This window comes from Motacilla alba, chromosome 8, assembly GCF_015832195.1.
Source record: "Motacilla alba alba isolate MOTALB_02 chromosome 8, Motacilla_alba_V1.0_pri, whole genome shotgun sequence".
Taxonomy (NCBI): Eukaryota; Metazoa; Chordata; class Aves; order Passeriformes; family Motacillidae; genus Motacilla; species Motacilla alba.
The window spans coordinates 24579231-24593134 of NC_052023.1; the positions used below are offsets into that span (position 1 = coordinate 24579231).

At 47.6% G+C, this 13904-nt stretch overlaps 1 protein-coding gene across 2 annotated transcripts in view; it reads left to right on the top strand.

Moving 5' to 3' along the window:
* The first annotated feature begins 203 nt into the window (after positions 1–203).
* PLA2G4A (phospholipase A2 group IVA) overlaps positions 204–13904 on the top strand; it is a 68898-nt gene continuing 55197 nt past the window's right edge. Inside the window, exon 1 of one of the 2 annotated variants that reach the window (XM_038144451.1) lies at positions 204–307. The gene's annotated coding sequence lies outside the window, so the exon portion shown is untranslated. Of the gene's footprint in view, positions 308–339; positions 546–13904 lie in introns of those variants that run through there. The other variant, XM_038144452.1, reaches the window with a different exon arrangement.

The window sequence follows — 13904 nt, forward strand, 5'->3', positions numbered from 1 at the left end:
GCTCCGGCTCCGACCAAGCGCTCCCCACGGCAGCGCCCGGGGCTCCTCCGTCCGCTCAGCCCGGTCACCGCAGCGCCCGGAGTGACGGAGCCGCCGCTGTCGCCCGTCGCAGCCGGTGTCCCCTCTCCCCCCTTGTCCCCGCACACCCCCTGTCCCCCTCTCAGCTGCTGTCCCCCACGGCCCCGGCCGGCGCCTGGATCCTCCTTAAGAGGCGGTGGCGGCGCGGGCTCCTCCCCGCCCGGAGCGCGGAGTGGCCCGCGGCGGGAGCGGGAGCGGAGCGGGACGCGCCCGGCGGAGCCCGGCAGCCGTAAGCGTGGGGTGGGAGCGGGGGTCACCGGGGCTGGGCGCGGCTGCAGCGGTCGCAGGGCGGGCGAGGAGCGGTGCCGGGAACGGGGCCGGTGCGGAGCCGCCCCCGCGGCGGGACGGGACGGGACGGTCCAGCCCGGGGCCGGCGGAGCCCCCGCGGGGCGCAGTCCCTGCGCGGACAGCCCCGGCCGCGCCCGCCCCGCTCCGCTCCGCTCGCTCCGCGGCGGGGGCTCCGAGAGGTACGGGAGAGGCAGCGCGGGGGGAGCGGGGTGGGAGCGGGACCGGGGGGTCCCTGCCCAGGTCCCCAGCTCCATCCCCGGCCGGGGCGGGGGTGCGTGCCCGGCGCCTGTCCCCGCGGCTGGCACTGGCCCTGGCCCGGCGGTGAAGCAGTCGGCCGTGCGAGCTGTGGGGAAGTGCGGCAGGGCGGCTGCAGAGGGAACATTTCGCAAAGTGCCTGCGAGAGCAGCTTTTCTCTTTGGTCTGATGTGAGAGAAATGCCTGTGAGAGTTCCTCACGGCCTTTAGCAGGTTTCTGTTCACTTCGTTTGGTGTGATCACGGACCAAAGTCACGGAATGGTTTAGGTTGGAAAAGACCCTAAAGCCCATCCAGTCCCACCCACAGCCATGCGCAGGGACACCTTGCACTAGCCCAGGCTGCTCCAAGCCCGTTGCAGCCTGGTTTTCATGGGGTTCCTTGTGCCTCTGGTATTCCCACACTCACAGGTGATTTGCTCTGGCCAGCCCTGCTGCACCTGTGCAGAAGCTGCTGCCTCGGCGGTGGGACCAGTGCCTGTGCTCCCCCGGCAGCTCCGGGCTTTGCACTGGGCTTTGCCCCATTCCCTGGGGAGCTGGGGCTGCTGGAGCTGGGTCACCCCTGCCCAGGGCTTGACCTTGTGCCTCCACTTTGGGGAAAATCCCTTCGGCCGCCTGAACTGCTGAGTGTGGAATTTCCCATGTGGATGACGGGATGCCGAGCTCAAGCTCCAGCCCCAAGGGAGGAGCAGTGGTGTGGGTAGGACCTGTAAGTGCAGTGGATGTTGATGTTCCTGGCAGAAGATGCTGTTCTGCACTTCAGTAGGGTGAGATGCACGTGAAGCTGTTGATGCATGGGATCAGCTGCTTTGTGGTTACCGAGAGTTGTTCAGCCTGCTAAGGATTCCAGACAGAAAGCATGAATCTAAACCTGATGTGCTTATTTCATTTTCTTTTTGTTAGTGAGAGATTTTCAATATACGGTGTAGAGATAAATGCTCTTCTAGCACTGCCGTCACTCCAAATCTTCATGTTTGCCCTGTCCACCCTTCTGCACTCTCCTGTTCCCCTATGGCAGGGATCCATAACAAAAGAGAAATGCAAATATTGATTTATGTTTGAATCACATAAATTAATCTCTTTGAGCATGGCCAGTCAATCTGCACTGGAAAAACACCAGTTGACTCTTGGCACCAAGTGCTGTTTATGACTTGTTTTTCTTATAAAAATTAGAAAAAAAGCCAAAAAAAAAAAAAAAAGGAAAAAAGAAAAGTTATCCAATGCTGCTGCATCACTAGGGTTGCATACTTGATTTGATCTCAACTTGACTATGTTCCATTGAACATTGTTATGAGTATAATTTTCATGGCACTTTGAATAGGTTACTTTCGCCAGTTGGCCTAAATCAGCTAGAATGGGAAATATTTCAGGTTTTACCATAATTTTTCCCGTCAGTTGGTGACTCTTCATCCTACAAAGGGGAAAAATCACAAGCATGGGGTGAGCACTGAGTATTTCCCTGAGAGGTATTCCTGCAAAGCATCGAGCAAACTTCATTGCCACTTTGAATAACCTCAGTTCTTCCGACAATGCCAAGGGCTGAACCCAGTGCAATGCAGAAACGACCTTCTGGGTGCACATTGCTGCAAGAATAATGGGAATGGCTCTGTTGAATTGATGTGCAATATCCAGGGATGTGGCAACCTTGGTGACTTCCATGTGGGTTGGAACAGGACAGCCTTGGCAGTGGAACTGGAGACTTGGGAACTGTGAATTCAAATCACGTGAAGTTAATTGAATGGCTTGGGCTTCAGCAGCAAGTAGCATCCAGAGAAGGTGTTTCCCCCTTGTACCCAGAAGTTCAAGTACAAGAAAACTGACTACAGCTATGAGAAAATACTTGGTTTTCCATGGAAAATTTCTAGCTCAAGAGGTAAAAGCTCGCAGTATGGTATGGCCTGTGGTGAATGTGGAGTTGAGAGATTAAATTCCAGTTTACTTTTTATCTGACACATAACACTGCTGTGGAGAGGTCTCCTGATCTTTCAGGGCACGTATCCTCAATATCTAAGGAAGGGGAGTAGCCTTGAGGGAGCAAAACTGAATTCTTAACTAATTGTTTAGTTGACACTGATGGACAAGTAGGTGTCAAAATATTGGTGCCTTACAGTCTGGACATGATTTAAACTATAGAAGCAGGTCCTTCCCTACAGCTCTGGTTCACCCAGGGATTCAACTTCCAGGTAAAGCCTGGAGGCTACTCATGGGACACACTTTTAAACTGAGTGTGCAACTGGTCTGTTTTTATTTCATTTGTCTCTTTCCAAACAGAAGCTCCACATAATTTGTGGAAGAATTTGTCTTTGATTTGATGGGCAGGGGCAGCAGGATCTTGCTGTGAGGTGATGAACTCTTGTCTGGGTTTGCTGTGGCACTGATATAACTGTGTCTTTCTCAGTAGTCTGAAAAACAAATCCCAGAACCTGCCTTGGTAATGGAAATGACCTCATCACTGCCCTAGGTTATAATAACGTGATGTAGTAACAGAATACTTTCAAAAGAATTCTTTCTTTTTTAAAAGGAAGAAAAAAAGCAGCCCCTCATCACCTTGGTATTCAGACTTTCCTGAGGATTTTCATTTACTGTTTACCTCAGAGAGATGACCCAAATTTCCTGACTGTACCAATTTCCAGTAGCCTGTGTGTCAACGTCTGGAGCAGAGTTACTCAGCCCATGAGGCAGGGATGGGAGGTGGGCTCTAGGACAGGGGAAAGTGGTCCCCAAAGCAGGACCAAACTAAGTACCAAAAGCTTCCAGTATTTTTTTAATAGATTATGGGGAAAACAAAAGTGAGCATTTAAACGTTACTCTAATTTTTTAAAATGATAAATATTGTGGCGATACTGCAAGTGAGAATTCATGGACTTTTTTTTTAGAAATATCAATTAGTTCTCCAGTTTGAACACATTGTGGAGGTGTCCAAGGCCAGGTTGGAAGGGGCTTGGAGCAGCCTGGGCTGGTGGAAGGTGTCCCTGGCCACGGCAGGGGTGGCACTGGATGGGCTTTGAGGTCCCTTCCAACCCAAATCACTCTGGGCTTCTGTAGTATTATATAGAATGACACAGTTTCTGTAAAAAATAAGCCAACAGTGTTGGTGAGGGGCAAATACCAGCCAGGTATTGATAGATGTACAGATTTGACCCATTTTTTCATGGGTACATTATGGGCTGTCAGCAGTGGTGCTTCCTCAGCCTGTGCTGGTCCTGTCTCAGCTGGCAGCTGGGCCAGGGAACACAGACACTGCAGCTTTTCTCCCAGGTGTTTTCCTTTTCCAGAGAGTGGGCTGTGGGGATGACACTTCCATCTCAGCCCACGCTTCTGCTGCGTGCTGGGAATTCCAAGACTCTCAGTACAAGTAGGGAAGGATGTTTTTGGGATCTGGACTGACAAACAGCTGGAGTAGGAGTCAGTGTGGGAGTGTCCCAGACTCTTTAAGCGGTCCCTGGAGGAAAAGCAGGTGCTTCCGTGATAAAGTCCATGTGATTCCAAACAGATATCCCTCAGAGCGCAGAGATGATGCTCTGGGAGTGCCCTTTGCTCTGTGCAAGGGGCACAGTCTCAGGGGTTGATATTGGAGCTGAGTGAGAGGTGGCTGTGGTGTCTCTGAACGCTGAGCTGCTGTCCTGGCTGCACAGCTCTGCTGGCAAGCCCTCTTTAATTGTGATGTTTAATCTTCCAGATGAGTGGTACCACTGGTAACTTGGAGGGAAGGATACAGAGCTGCTTTTTCTCCTAATAACATTACTTCAACTTAGGATGCTGCTGAAAGTGTACTTCTAAAAATACAGCTAAGCCTGCAAACAAAAATCTTTTTCTTTCCATCTTTCCACCTTCCCTAAATTTGCAATTTTAGGAAGGAGACACAAAATACAGGGTCAAAAGCTTTCACATACACAAGTTCTGAAGTATTTGAGATGTATCAGTCACATCTGTGTTTTTTTTGTGGTTACTTGATAGTAGAGCTGTTGAACTGACTCATTTTTGATATTCATCTGGTATTTTCCTTAGAATGATTTCAGCATAAATCAGTAAGACTCTAATTTCTTTTCCTATTAGTATTATCAGTGCTCATATCCTTTGCCAAGATGGGTAGGAATATGCACTTCTGTAATAAAGTATCCTTTTCTGTTTACTGGGATTATAAAGGTCCTTATTTCTGCACACACAGAGATCTTGTTTTTCTTGCAGTAAGAGGCAGTCCCAGCCCCCAAGAGATTGAATTTTATTAAACATGCATGAAGGACAGGACTGATAAATGGAATGCTGGGGTAGCTGGAGCTGATGGAGTAAGGATTGGATGAACATGTCCAGGCTGTCTCATCCCATCTGCTCCATGGCCTTGGCCAGACTATTAAATAGAAAGGGTTAGCCTTACAGGGTTGGTGTGAAATTGCTTTTGATTTGGTGGTGCTTCCCCGCCCCTCTCACTACCATGTCTGTTTCTCAAGGGTAGAGATTATAAATAGGATTTATTTACTAAAAGTGTGTTTCTCATGCATTTAACTTACTGCACTGTCAAGTGGATGCTAAAAACAAATTCCCCCAAGCAGAGGTTCCATTCTGTCCCATCTCAGGGGAAAGGAAACAGCACCTGTGGGTGATTGCACTGAACAGGGAGCAGCTCTGGCTGTGGCATGCACCAGCACTTTGCATGCTTCATCCCAAAAACTGTGCCTTTGGACCTCACATGCAAAACTGGAGCTCTATGCAAAGCCAGCAGCTGCTGCCTGATCTGGCAGTACTGGAAGGAACAACATAAAACCACATTTTGGGGTGAAGGTGGTTGTGGAGTGTGAGTAAATGGAAATTTTCTGGTTGATCTTCTTGTGTTCTGTTTTTCAAAACTAGCCTATAATTGAGAATTTTGAAAGACTTTTGAGGGACATCTGTTCTTTAATTTAATCAATATGGGTGTGTGTTGAAGTGAACATTGCAATAGTGGCCATCTCTTGTCCTAGACAATTTCTATAAAATACAGAACTAACTATTCATGTGCTGCTGTTCTGTTTGAATCCCTTTCCTCCTTAATCCAAGCAGGATGGATAATGAGTTTCTAATCATAGCACTGAGTGTAACACCCCTTTATCTCCAGATTAAGGCAGGACTCTGTAATTTTCACAAACCTGATGTTTTTGGACTGTTGCATTGTGAAGAAAAAGTTGTTTTCCTTGTGTAAGCAAAGCCCTCCAGCTGTGACTTAAGGACAGTGCTGGTGAAAAACTTAACAAAAATGGGAACAGAGCTTGTACAGCATCTGAGAGGGGGGTGCTGGGAAGCAGGTCCTGGCTTTCCCTAAATCCAGAGTGTTGGTATGGGTGTGTCTTTGTTTCAGTGATGATACTCTCAGACTCCCTGCTTTTCCCAGGCGCTGTAAGGCTCCCTTAGGGAGCTGCTGTGAAGCCTGTGCTGATGGTAATGAGAACCAGCTCTTTGCTAATGGCAAAGCCTGCCAACATCTTGCATTTCTCTGGCATTTTCCACTTGTAATAGCAATAGCACATGTCCACACAGGTTTTTTGGTGAGTGATTGCATTCAGCTGGGACATGCTTTCAAGTGTTATTTTGCTTTTTAAACTTAAATTCCTTTTTTCTGAGAATCCCAAATTCATTAACTCAGTGTGCTATTCAATAAGCTCTTCAACTCCCCTGTGGCCTGGAGAACACGGGTTAAATTTTTATAAGGGTGTTTCTGATATAGAGAAAATTATATTGGATGTTAGGAAGAAATCCTTCCCTGTGAGGGTGGGGAGGCCCTGGCACAGGGTGCCCAGAGAAGCTGTGGCTGCCCCTGGATCCCTGCAAGTGGCCAAGGCCAGGCTGGACAGGGCTTGGAGCAAGCTGGACTAGTGGAAGTTGTCCCTGCCCATGGCAGGGGTGGGACTGGATGGGCTTTAAGGTCAAACCTTTAACTTCAAACCTTCTATGATTCTGTGAAATTAAATAGCGTCTTCCAAGGCATTAAGTCAAATCTGAATCAAAATCACCATCTGAAAGGAATGGTGTGGGCAGGGCAAGGTCTTTCTACCCCAGCTTAGTGACCTTTCCTGGCCACTTAGTGGCTGTTTTCATTTAAGTGCTCTTTTTGGGGTTAAACTCTCCCCCAAAGAGTTTTATTTAAACTGATGTAGCTCTCTTCTGACTACTTTGTGCTTTGACAAATGGACATTTTCTTTATAGAAAGTTTTCTTGAAAAGTGGTCAAACACCTTCACTCTGCACTCTCTGCCCCGTGACGTGTCATTTGTTTCCCTTTCACCACATGGCCAACACATCCATGGGTGTTTCATATGCTGAGAGAGAGTTTGAGTTGGCAAGGGAGGGAGTGAGCCCTCGGTGTCTTAAGAAACAGTTAAATTAGAAGCTTAGGTAGTTTGGTAAGAGAGTAGTCATAGTTCATTTAAGTTTCCTGAACCGATCCCCTGTGCCTCAGAGAGGAGCATGAAAGTCCCCCTTGTGTCCCAGATTTTGCAAAGCTCTTTTAACAAGGGGATATGTAAATTTGGGGTTTCTTCCTCCCTTTGATTGCTGTCATTTTACTTTTAAAGTCATTGTTTGTGGCTCCTTAGTGACTGAGAGTTATTGCATCACACTTCTGAAATCCATGTTTAAGTTGCTGTGTTTGTATGGGTTTTGTTACTTCTGTGGGTTTTTTCTGCTTTGTGTAACCACTGAGGGAATTAACCTCCTGGTACTGGTGGAATCACATTATAGTAAAGACAAATTTACTTTTTTTTTTTTTTATGATAGAGAAAATTTTCCAAGAATTGTATAACGATGTTCTTTAATACATCAGTCATAATCCATCTCCAAAGCCTTAGTTGGGAATGTTGGACATTTGTTTGTAGTGGCTTCAGTCCTTCCCTTCATCCTCTCAGGGCTTGACTGTGTGGATGACAGTTATCTAGAAATGAAGTGGCACCTGACTCAAAGCTTTCCTCCTAAATCAGCAGGGGTGGCACTACAGCTCATGCTTGGTGTTTTCCCTCTTGGCACTCTGAATCCATCCGGAATGGTGGGGCAGAAAACTGAAGAAGGAAAAAAGCAGGAGCAGGGCCTGGTTGGCAGGGCAGGGCTAGCAGAGCTGCCCAGGGACCAGAGAACTTGGGGAAGTTGTGAGACCACAGCACAGGAAGAGGAAGGAGCTCGGGCAGGGGCAGTGAGGCGCTGCTCCCAGTGTGGTCTCCGAGCAGGAAGGTGCCACTGTTTGCCCTCTCCAACAGGACAGGAGGGTGGAGGAGAGCCCAGCCAAGTCTGGTGGAGAAAATCAAACCCCTGTGCAAACGCTTTGCCAAGCTGAGGTTGCCTTGAAACACAAGCTGGCAGCTCAGGAGCTGCTTGTTCCTGAGAGGTTGGGACTGCCCCATCCCTGGAGGTACCCAAGACCAGCGTGGACAGGGCTTGGAGTGGCATCCCTGTGGGTGGAATGAGATGGTAGTGAGTGGCAGGGGGTAGTGAGTGGCATCCCTGTGGGTGGAATGAGATGGTTTTTAAGGCCCATTCCAACCCAGACCAGTTTGGGATTCTGTCTAACAGCTCAGATCCAGGGCTGAAGGTCTGCTTGGCCAGAGGCTTGGCTGTGTGGAGCCAGGTGGGGCTTGCTCCAGGTCTGGCTTTGCTCAGCAGCCAAGGGTTGGATACAAGACAAAAATCACTGTTATGGAAGTACTTAATTTCTCCTCTCAAAAATGTAATATATGTGTTGGGCATGTCTATGTTTGTCTTTGTGTCTGTGTGTAAAACATATATTTATGTTACTTACTCAGACTCCAGCTTGTCAATAGCCATGAAATATTTCCATATAAATTTTACTCTCAGCATTTAAAGAGGCTGAAAAATGTCAGCGTCAGAAGTATGTTCATCACTACTTTTACTAGAAAGTCCAGACAGATTTCCTTGAGTCACTCCAGTTTTGTCATGTTTTAAGTGCTATGACCATAGAGACCAAAGGAAGTCCTGCACAATTGTCCCCTTGATTGCAGACGGTGACCAGAGCTCGTGTTTGGAGTGAGGAGCCCAAAACCAGAAAGCTGAGTCACATTGTGCAGACATGACGAGGGGGAGATGACAAAACACACCTTGTGAGTGCAGCCCTTCCTCCAGCCTGGCAGTGCCAGCAGCCTGGCTGGCGCTACAGCCTGTGCCAAGATGCCAGGAAATCCCTGAAATTGAACTGAAAAAGACTGAAAAAGATATTGAAAGGAAATATTGGCCTTACGGTCAGCTAAATTTGTTTTACATCCATTACTGACCAGAAGCTAGGTGTTAAATTTTACCAGCTCGTTCCATTTTTAGCTGTTTTTTGGGGGTTTTGTGTGAAACCGCTGCATAACTGTAGTGCAGAAGGACTGCCAGCTGCCTCAGTTGAAGCCTGAGTGCATCAGGCACCTTTGCATGTTGGATTCCCCTCCCAAAACCCCATAAATACTTAAATAAAAACTTATTCTAATGTTTTCCCTGGAGTTTCTGTTTTAAGCCATTTCTACTTTACAGCAGGGAAGCAAAAGAAGGGGAATAAAGGCGTGGGTATGTTAAAGATCTGTAAGAACCAAACCCTCATGATTTTAATAGAATCTTTAAAAGGGATTGGCTCAGAAATAGTTAGAAGTTGGCTGAGCTCAGTGCTGTCCCCAAGGAACAGGGATGGGTTTGGAATGAGATTTTTGGAGGCTGATTCTTGAGCTCTAAATCATGCAGCAGCAGTTCTTGCCATGACACTAGTGAGGCTTCTGGAAGGGGGATCCTGAGGTTTTGGCAGGCAGCAGCAGTTTTGACCACAGTGCAGCAGAGCAAGTGGAAAGTTCTGCCAATGCTCCAGGTAAGAAAGAAAGGCAGGAAGGTTTTTTTCCTTCCTTTCCCCCTTTTACATGAACTTTAAAGGAATATAGTCAACAAAAAACTCTGCCCAGTCAGGTGTTGCAGTTGAGATGTCTATCTTTAATTTTAGGAGTTCTTCCATAAGTGTTTGCATTCCTGGCAAGACTTTGGAAGCTGCCGCTGGCAGTGAGCTTTTTCCATTTCAGAGAGCCTGGCTCTGGGTACTTGGGGTACCCAGTATCTTGAAATTCAAAAGTAAGCCTTCAGCTGGGCTTCCAAAAGTGAAAATACCCTTAAATAAGTAACTGTCAAACATTCCTGGAAGTGTCCAAGGCCAGGTTGGACAGGGCTTGGAGCAGCCTTGGATAGTGGGAGGTATCCCTGCCTGTGGCAAGGGGTACCACTGGATGGGCTTTAAGGTCCCTTCCAACCTACTTCATTCCAGGATTATATGATGGAAAGTTTATATGTGGAATAACTAGGTCCCAAATTCCTACTGCATAGAAATGTTGGGTATTTTCCACCTGCTTTTCCTAATTGCACTGTGCTCATAGTAAATTACCTGCAGAGGTGGGCTTGACTAGTGCATTCTGATTGGTTTAGGTCTGTATCCTAATAATTGTTTTTCGTGGAACTTCCGTCAGATTTTTCACATTCCTCTTTGTTTCTTGGCTTTCTTGCTGGAAAACAAGTGAGCTGCTTCCCACATAGCCTGACCCACGCAGTGGGGATTACTGGTCAGCTGCCTGAGGTTTTTGACCAGTTTTGAGACTCTGCCTTGTGGCTTTGATTTCTGTAGCAAAGGATAGTGATTGTTGCCATTTTTAAAGAGTATTCGTGGCGTTTCTCAGCTGAGTTTGTTGTTCTTTTTCAAGGCTGTGTTTTATTTCCAGTGCAATTTCAGTTGAAGTAAAATATGATGTTGAAGAACAGTTATTTAAAGGTATTAACTCAAGGAGCTCTTTCATTCCTTGAATAAATGAACTCCTTACTTTGAATTTACTCAGTTCCACTTGGAAATCCTTCTGTGAGTTTGCCATACAGCGAGTTCACATATGGGGACCTGGGTTTTTCTCATAACCTCACAGGCTGTTGCAGCAAGTGGTTCTTGTTAAGTCCCCTTTGCGTAAGCACGATAATTGTAACATAAACCATTGTGCCCTGAATCAGTTGCCTCTTCCTCAGACTTGCAGATGCTCTCTGTGGGGAAACTACAGCACTTGGCTGGGTTTTCAGTACAGGGAACTTCCATGGCCAGCGTGACACAGGTGTGGGTATTCAGGCAGAGATGCTTCCAGCCTCTTCCGTATTCCTGCTGGGGAGGCCATTCCTTGCAGAATATAAGATAAGGAGGATGTTTTGAATCCAGCCTAATTCAAGTTTATTAAAGAACCATGTCTGATGCCCTTGACTCACCAAGCCTTGCGTCCTGTATCATGGAGTGTATCTGTGGCCTGATAATTTTGGAACTTCTGTTTTCCTCACTTTTGGCCTCTAAAGTAGCCTTCAGCACTAGAAAAAGGAGAAACTTTACACTGGTGGTGATTGTTGGGACTTTTCCAGAGTTTCAGCCCTGCTAGAGTGTTTCAGCCCTCCTTCCATTGTTGCTGTGTCACCTGTACTTTCAGTAATTGCTTACAGGCTGACAAGTCATCTTTAAAAAAAGATTCACTATCTTTTCATCTATTACCTCCCCTATAGCAGGAAGTCAGATCTTAAAATCTCCTGTCTAGCTATGCTGTGTCAACTTCCTTGACAAGCTTCACCCCACAGTGTCCTTCAAAAATGTGGCACAAAGGTTGAACTTTTTGCCCTTCTGCTCAGAATCCTTTCTCCCACCCATACTTCCTTTAGCATGGGGAGAGCAGTCATAGAACTACAGAATCACTGGGATTGGAAAAGCCCTCTGACTGATCCCCACCTTGTCGCCAACCCAGAGCACTTCTTGGACACCTCCAGGGATGGGGAGTCCGCTATGGGCAGTCCATTCCAACATCTCACAACCTTTTCCATGGAGAAGTTCCTCCTGATGTCCATCCTCTCAGTGTGAGGCTGTTTGCTCTCACGCTGTCCCTGTTTCCTGGCAGCAGAGCCTGACCCCCTCCCCCTGTCAGGGAGTTGTGCAGAGCCAGAAGGTCCCCCCGAGCCTCCTTTTCTCCAGGCTGAGCCCCTTTCCCAGCCCCGTTCCCTTCCCTGGACATGCTCCAGCCCCTCAAGGTCTCTCTGGCCACGAGGGCCAGAACTGGACACAGCACTCGAGGTCCCTCAGCAGTGCCAGCACAGGGCACAGCCACTGCCCTGGGCCTGTGCCCACACCAGGGCTGGCACAGCCCAGGGGCCACCGGCCTCTGCTCCACCTGGGCACACCTGGGCTCATTTTTAAGTTCTGTCCCCAACACCTCCAGGGCCTCTTCCAGCTTTCCAGCCACTGTTCCCCTCAGCCTGGAGCTGCAGGGGGTTAGGGTGACCCAAGGCCAGGACCCAGCACTTGTCCTTGTTGACGCTCATCCTTTTGGCCTTGGCCCATTGGTCTACTTGGCACGTCAGCAGAGCATCTACTTTGCCATTTGTGGTGGAAGTGGAGTTCTGCTTGGAGTCAGAGGTAATCCTTCCTCCTTGTGTGGGAAGACCTAAATTAAGAAATAACATTACAGTGATTTTCCAGGATGCTAGACAAAGTCATGTAGAAACAGAGTATTTGTTATTTCTGTTATACAATCACAGGATCAATCTAACCAAATAAAATGCTGTAATCTGATTTGATAGAAATGGAGGGTGACATTCATACAAAACGTCTGAGTCATTACTTAGCTTATTCTCTACCCCTTACTCTTCTCCTGATAGATTGAAATTTAATGACTGTGCTGGTGAGTCACACTTATTATATTTAAAGTTGTTCGTGTCTTTGATTTTTTAAGAAGAATTAGACAGCTTGATATAAACAACCTCCCTCTAATGATTTTTCTTACACTTGTGAAGACGTATTCTGGCAATGATATTTATATTATGCTGTGTTTACTCATTTTCAGGGCTTTTCCACCTGGTGAGACTAACTGCAGAGTAAGCTTCTGCTCAGCATGGGAAAAATCTCATTATTCTTCTTATCTTTTGACGTATCCTGTACAAATGAATTATCTGGAATGTACTGCGAATGAAAATGTTCTAGTAATAATCTCTATCCATGTATATGTGTGTGTGTGTGTGTAGCTTCTTTTTTGTGAGTTACTGTGTTATAGTTGGTCTTCCAAGACAATAATCCCTCCTCCACTTCAGTCTGTCGCCTCAAGTGAGTATGAGCTGAGATCACAGAGAGCTGTTGACTCAAGGAGTGATCCAGCTATCCACTGATAGCTTGGTACTGATGGAGCCTGAAACCGTGCCTAGCAATGAAACACCCTTGTCCTGACAGAGGTAAAGTGCACTTCTGGGTGAAAGTGAGATTTAGGCACTTAGGGAAAGGCTGGCTCTGCATGACAAGGCTGGGATTTGTGGCACTGGGAGAAAGGGAAAGACTAGCTCTCCATGACAGGGCCAGGCTGAGCTGTGGCTTGTTTGCTGTGTAATTTGTAAATTTGGACATTGACCAATAAAACCGTGAGAATCAGAGGGTCATGGAATGATTTGGGTTTGGAAGGGATCTTAATGCCCATCCAGTGCCACCCCCTGCCATGGGCAGGGATACTTTCCCAGGTTGCTCCAATCCCCATCCAGCCTGGCCTTGGCCACTTCCAGGGATCCAGGGGCAGCCACAGCTTTGTGGGCACCCTGTGCCAGGGCCCCACCACCCTTAGAGAGAAGAATATCTTCTGTATGTTGAACCTAAATCTTCCCTCAGTCTGTTTGAAGCCATTCCCCCTTCACAATTCCTAATGCAGAGTCCCCTTCTGGCTTCCTTGTAGGCCCCTTCACATCCTGAAAGGCTGCTGGAAGTCTCCACACAACCTTCTGTTCTCCAGTTTACTTAATCTCTTCTTTGATTACCTATAATAAATATACAGTTAAACAGTCAATGTTGGTGGTGCTGCCTTGAGTTGCTCTTCCTTTAGGAAGGAATGCTGTCAGCCCCAGCAACAGCACAGTCACAGATCGTGTGACACCACCAGGTATCAGGGAAGCAAAACAATCTGTGTTGGTAATGTCACAGTGTCCTTGAAGATGTGTTTAGAGGCACTGCTTCCCCTGCGTGTGCCAAGAGTGGGGCTCACCAACTCTAGCTCAAGTGCAGGACTTTGTGAGTGCTTGTGATACAGCCCTGAATTAGTTATGGTCTGCTTGGGGAAGAGGAGGCTAAAGGCAGAGCTCACTGGGGGCTGCAGCTCCTCTCAAGGGTCAGCTCCAATCTCTGTTCCCTGTGACCAGGGACAGGATCCAGGGAAGGGCTGGAGCTGGGCCAGAGGAAGGTTTTCCTGGATACCAGGAAAGGTTCTTCCCCAGAGGGTGGTGGGCAATGCCCAGGCTCCCCAAGGAATGGGC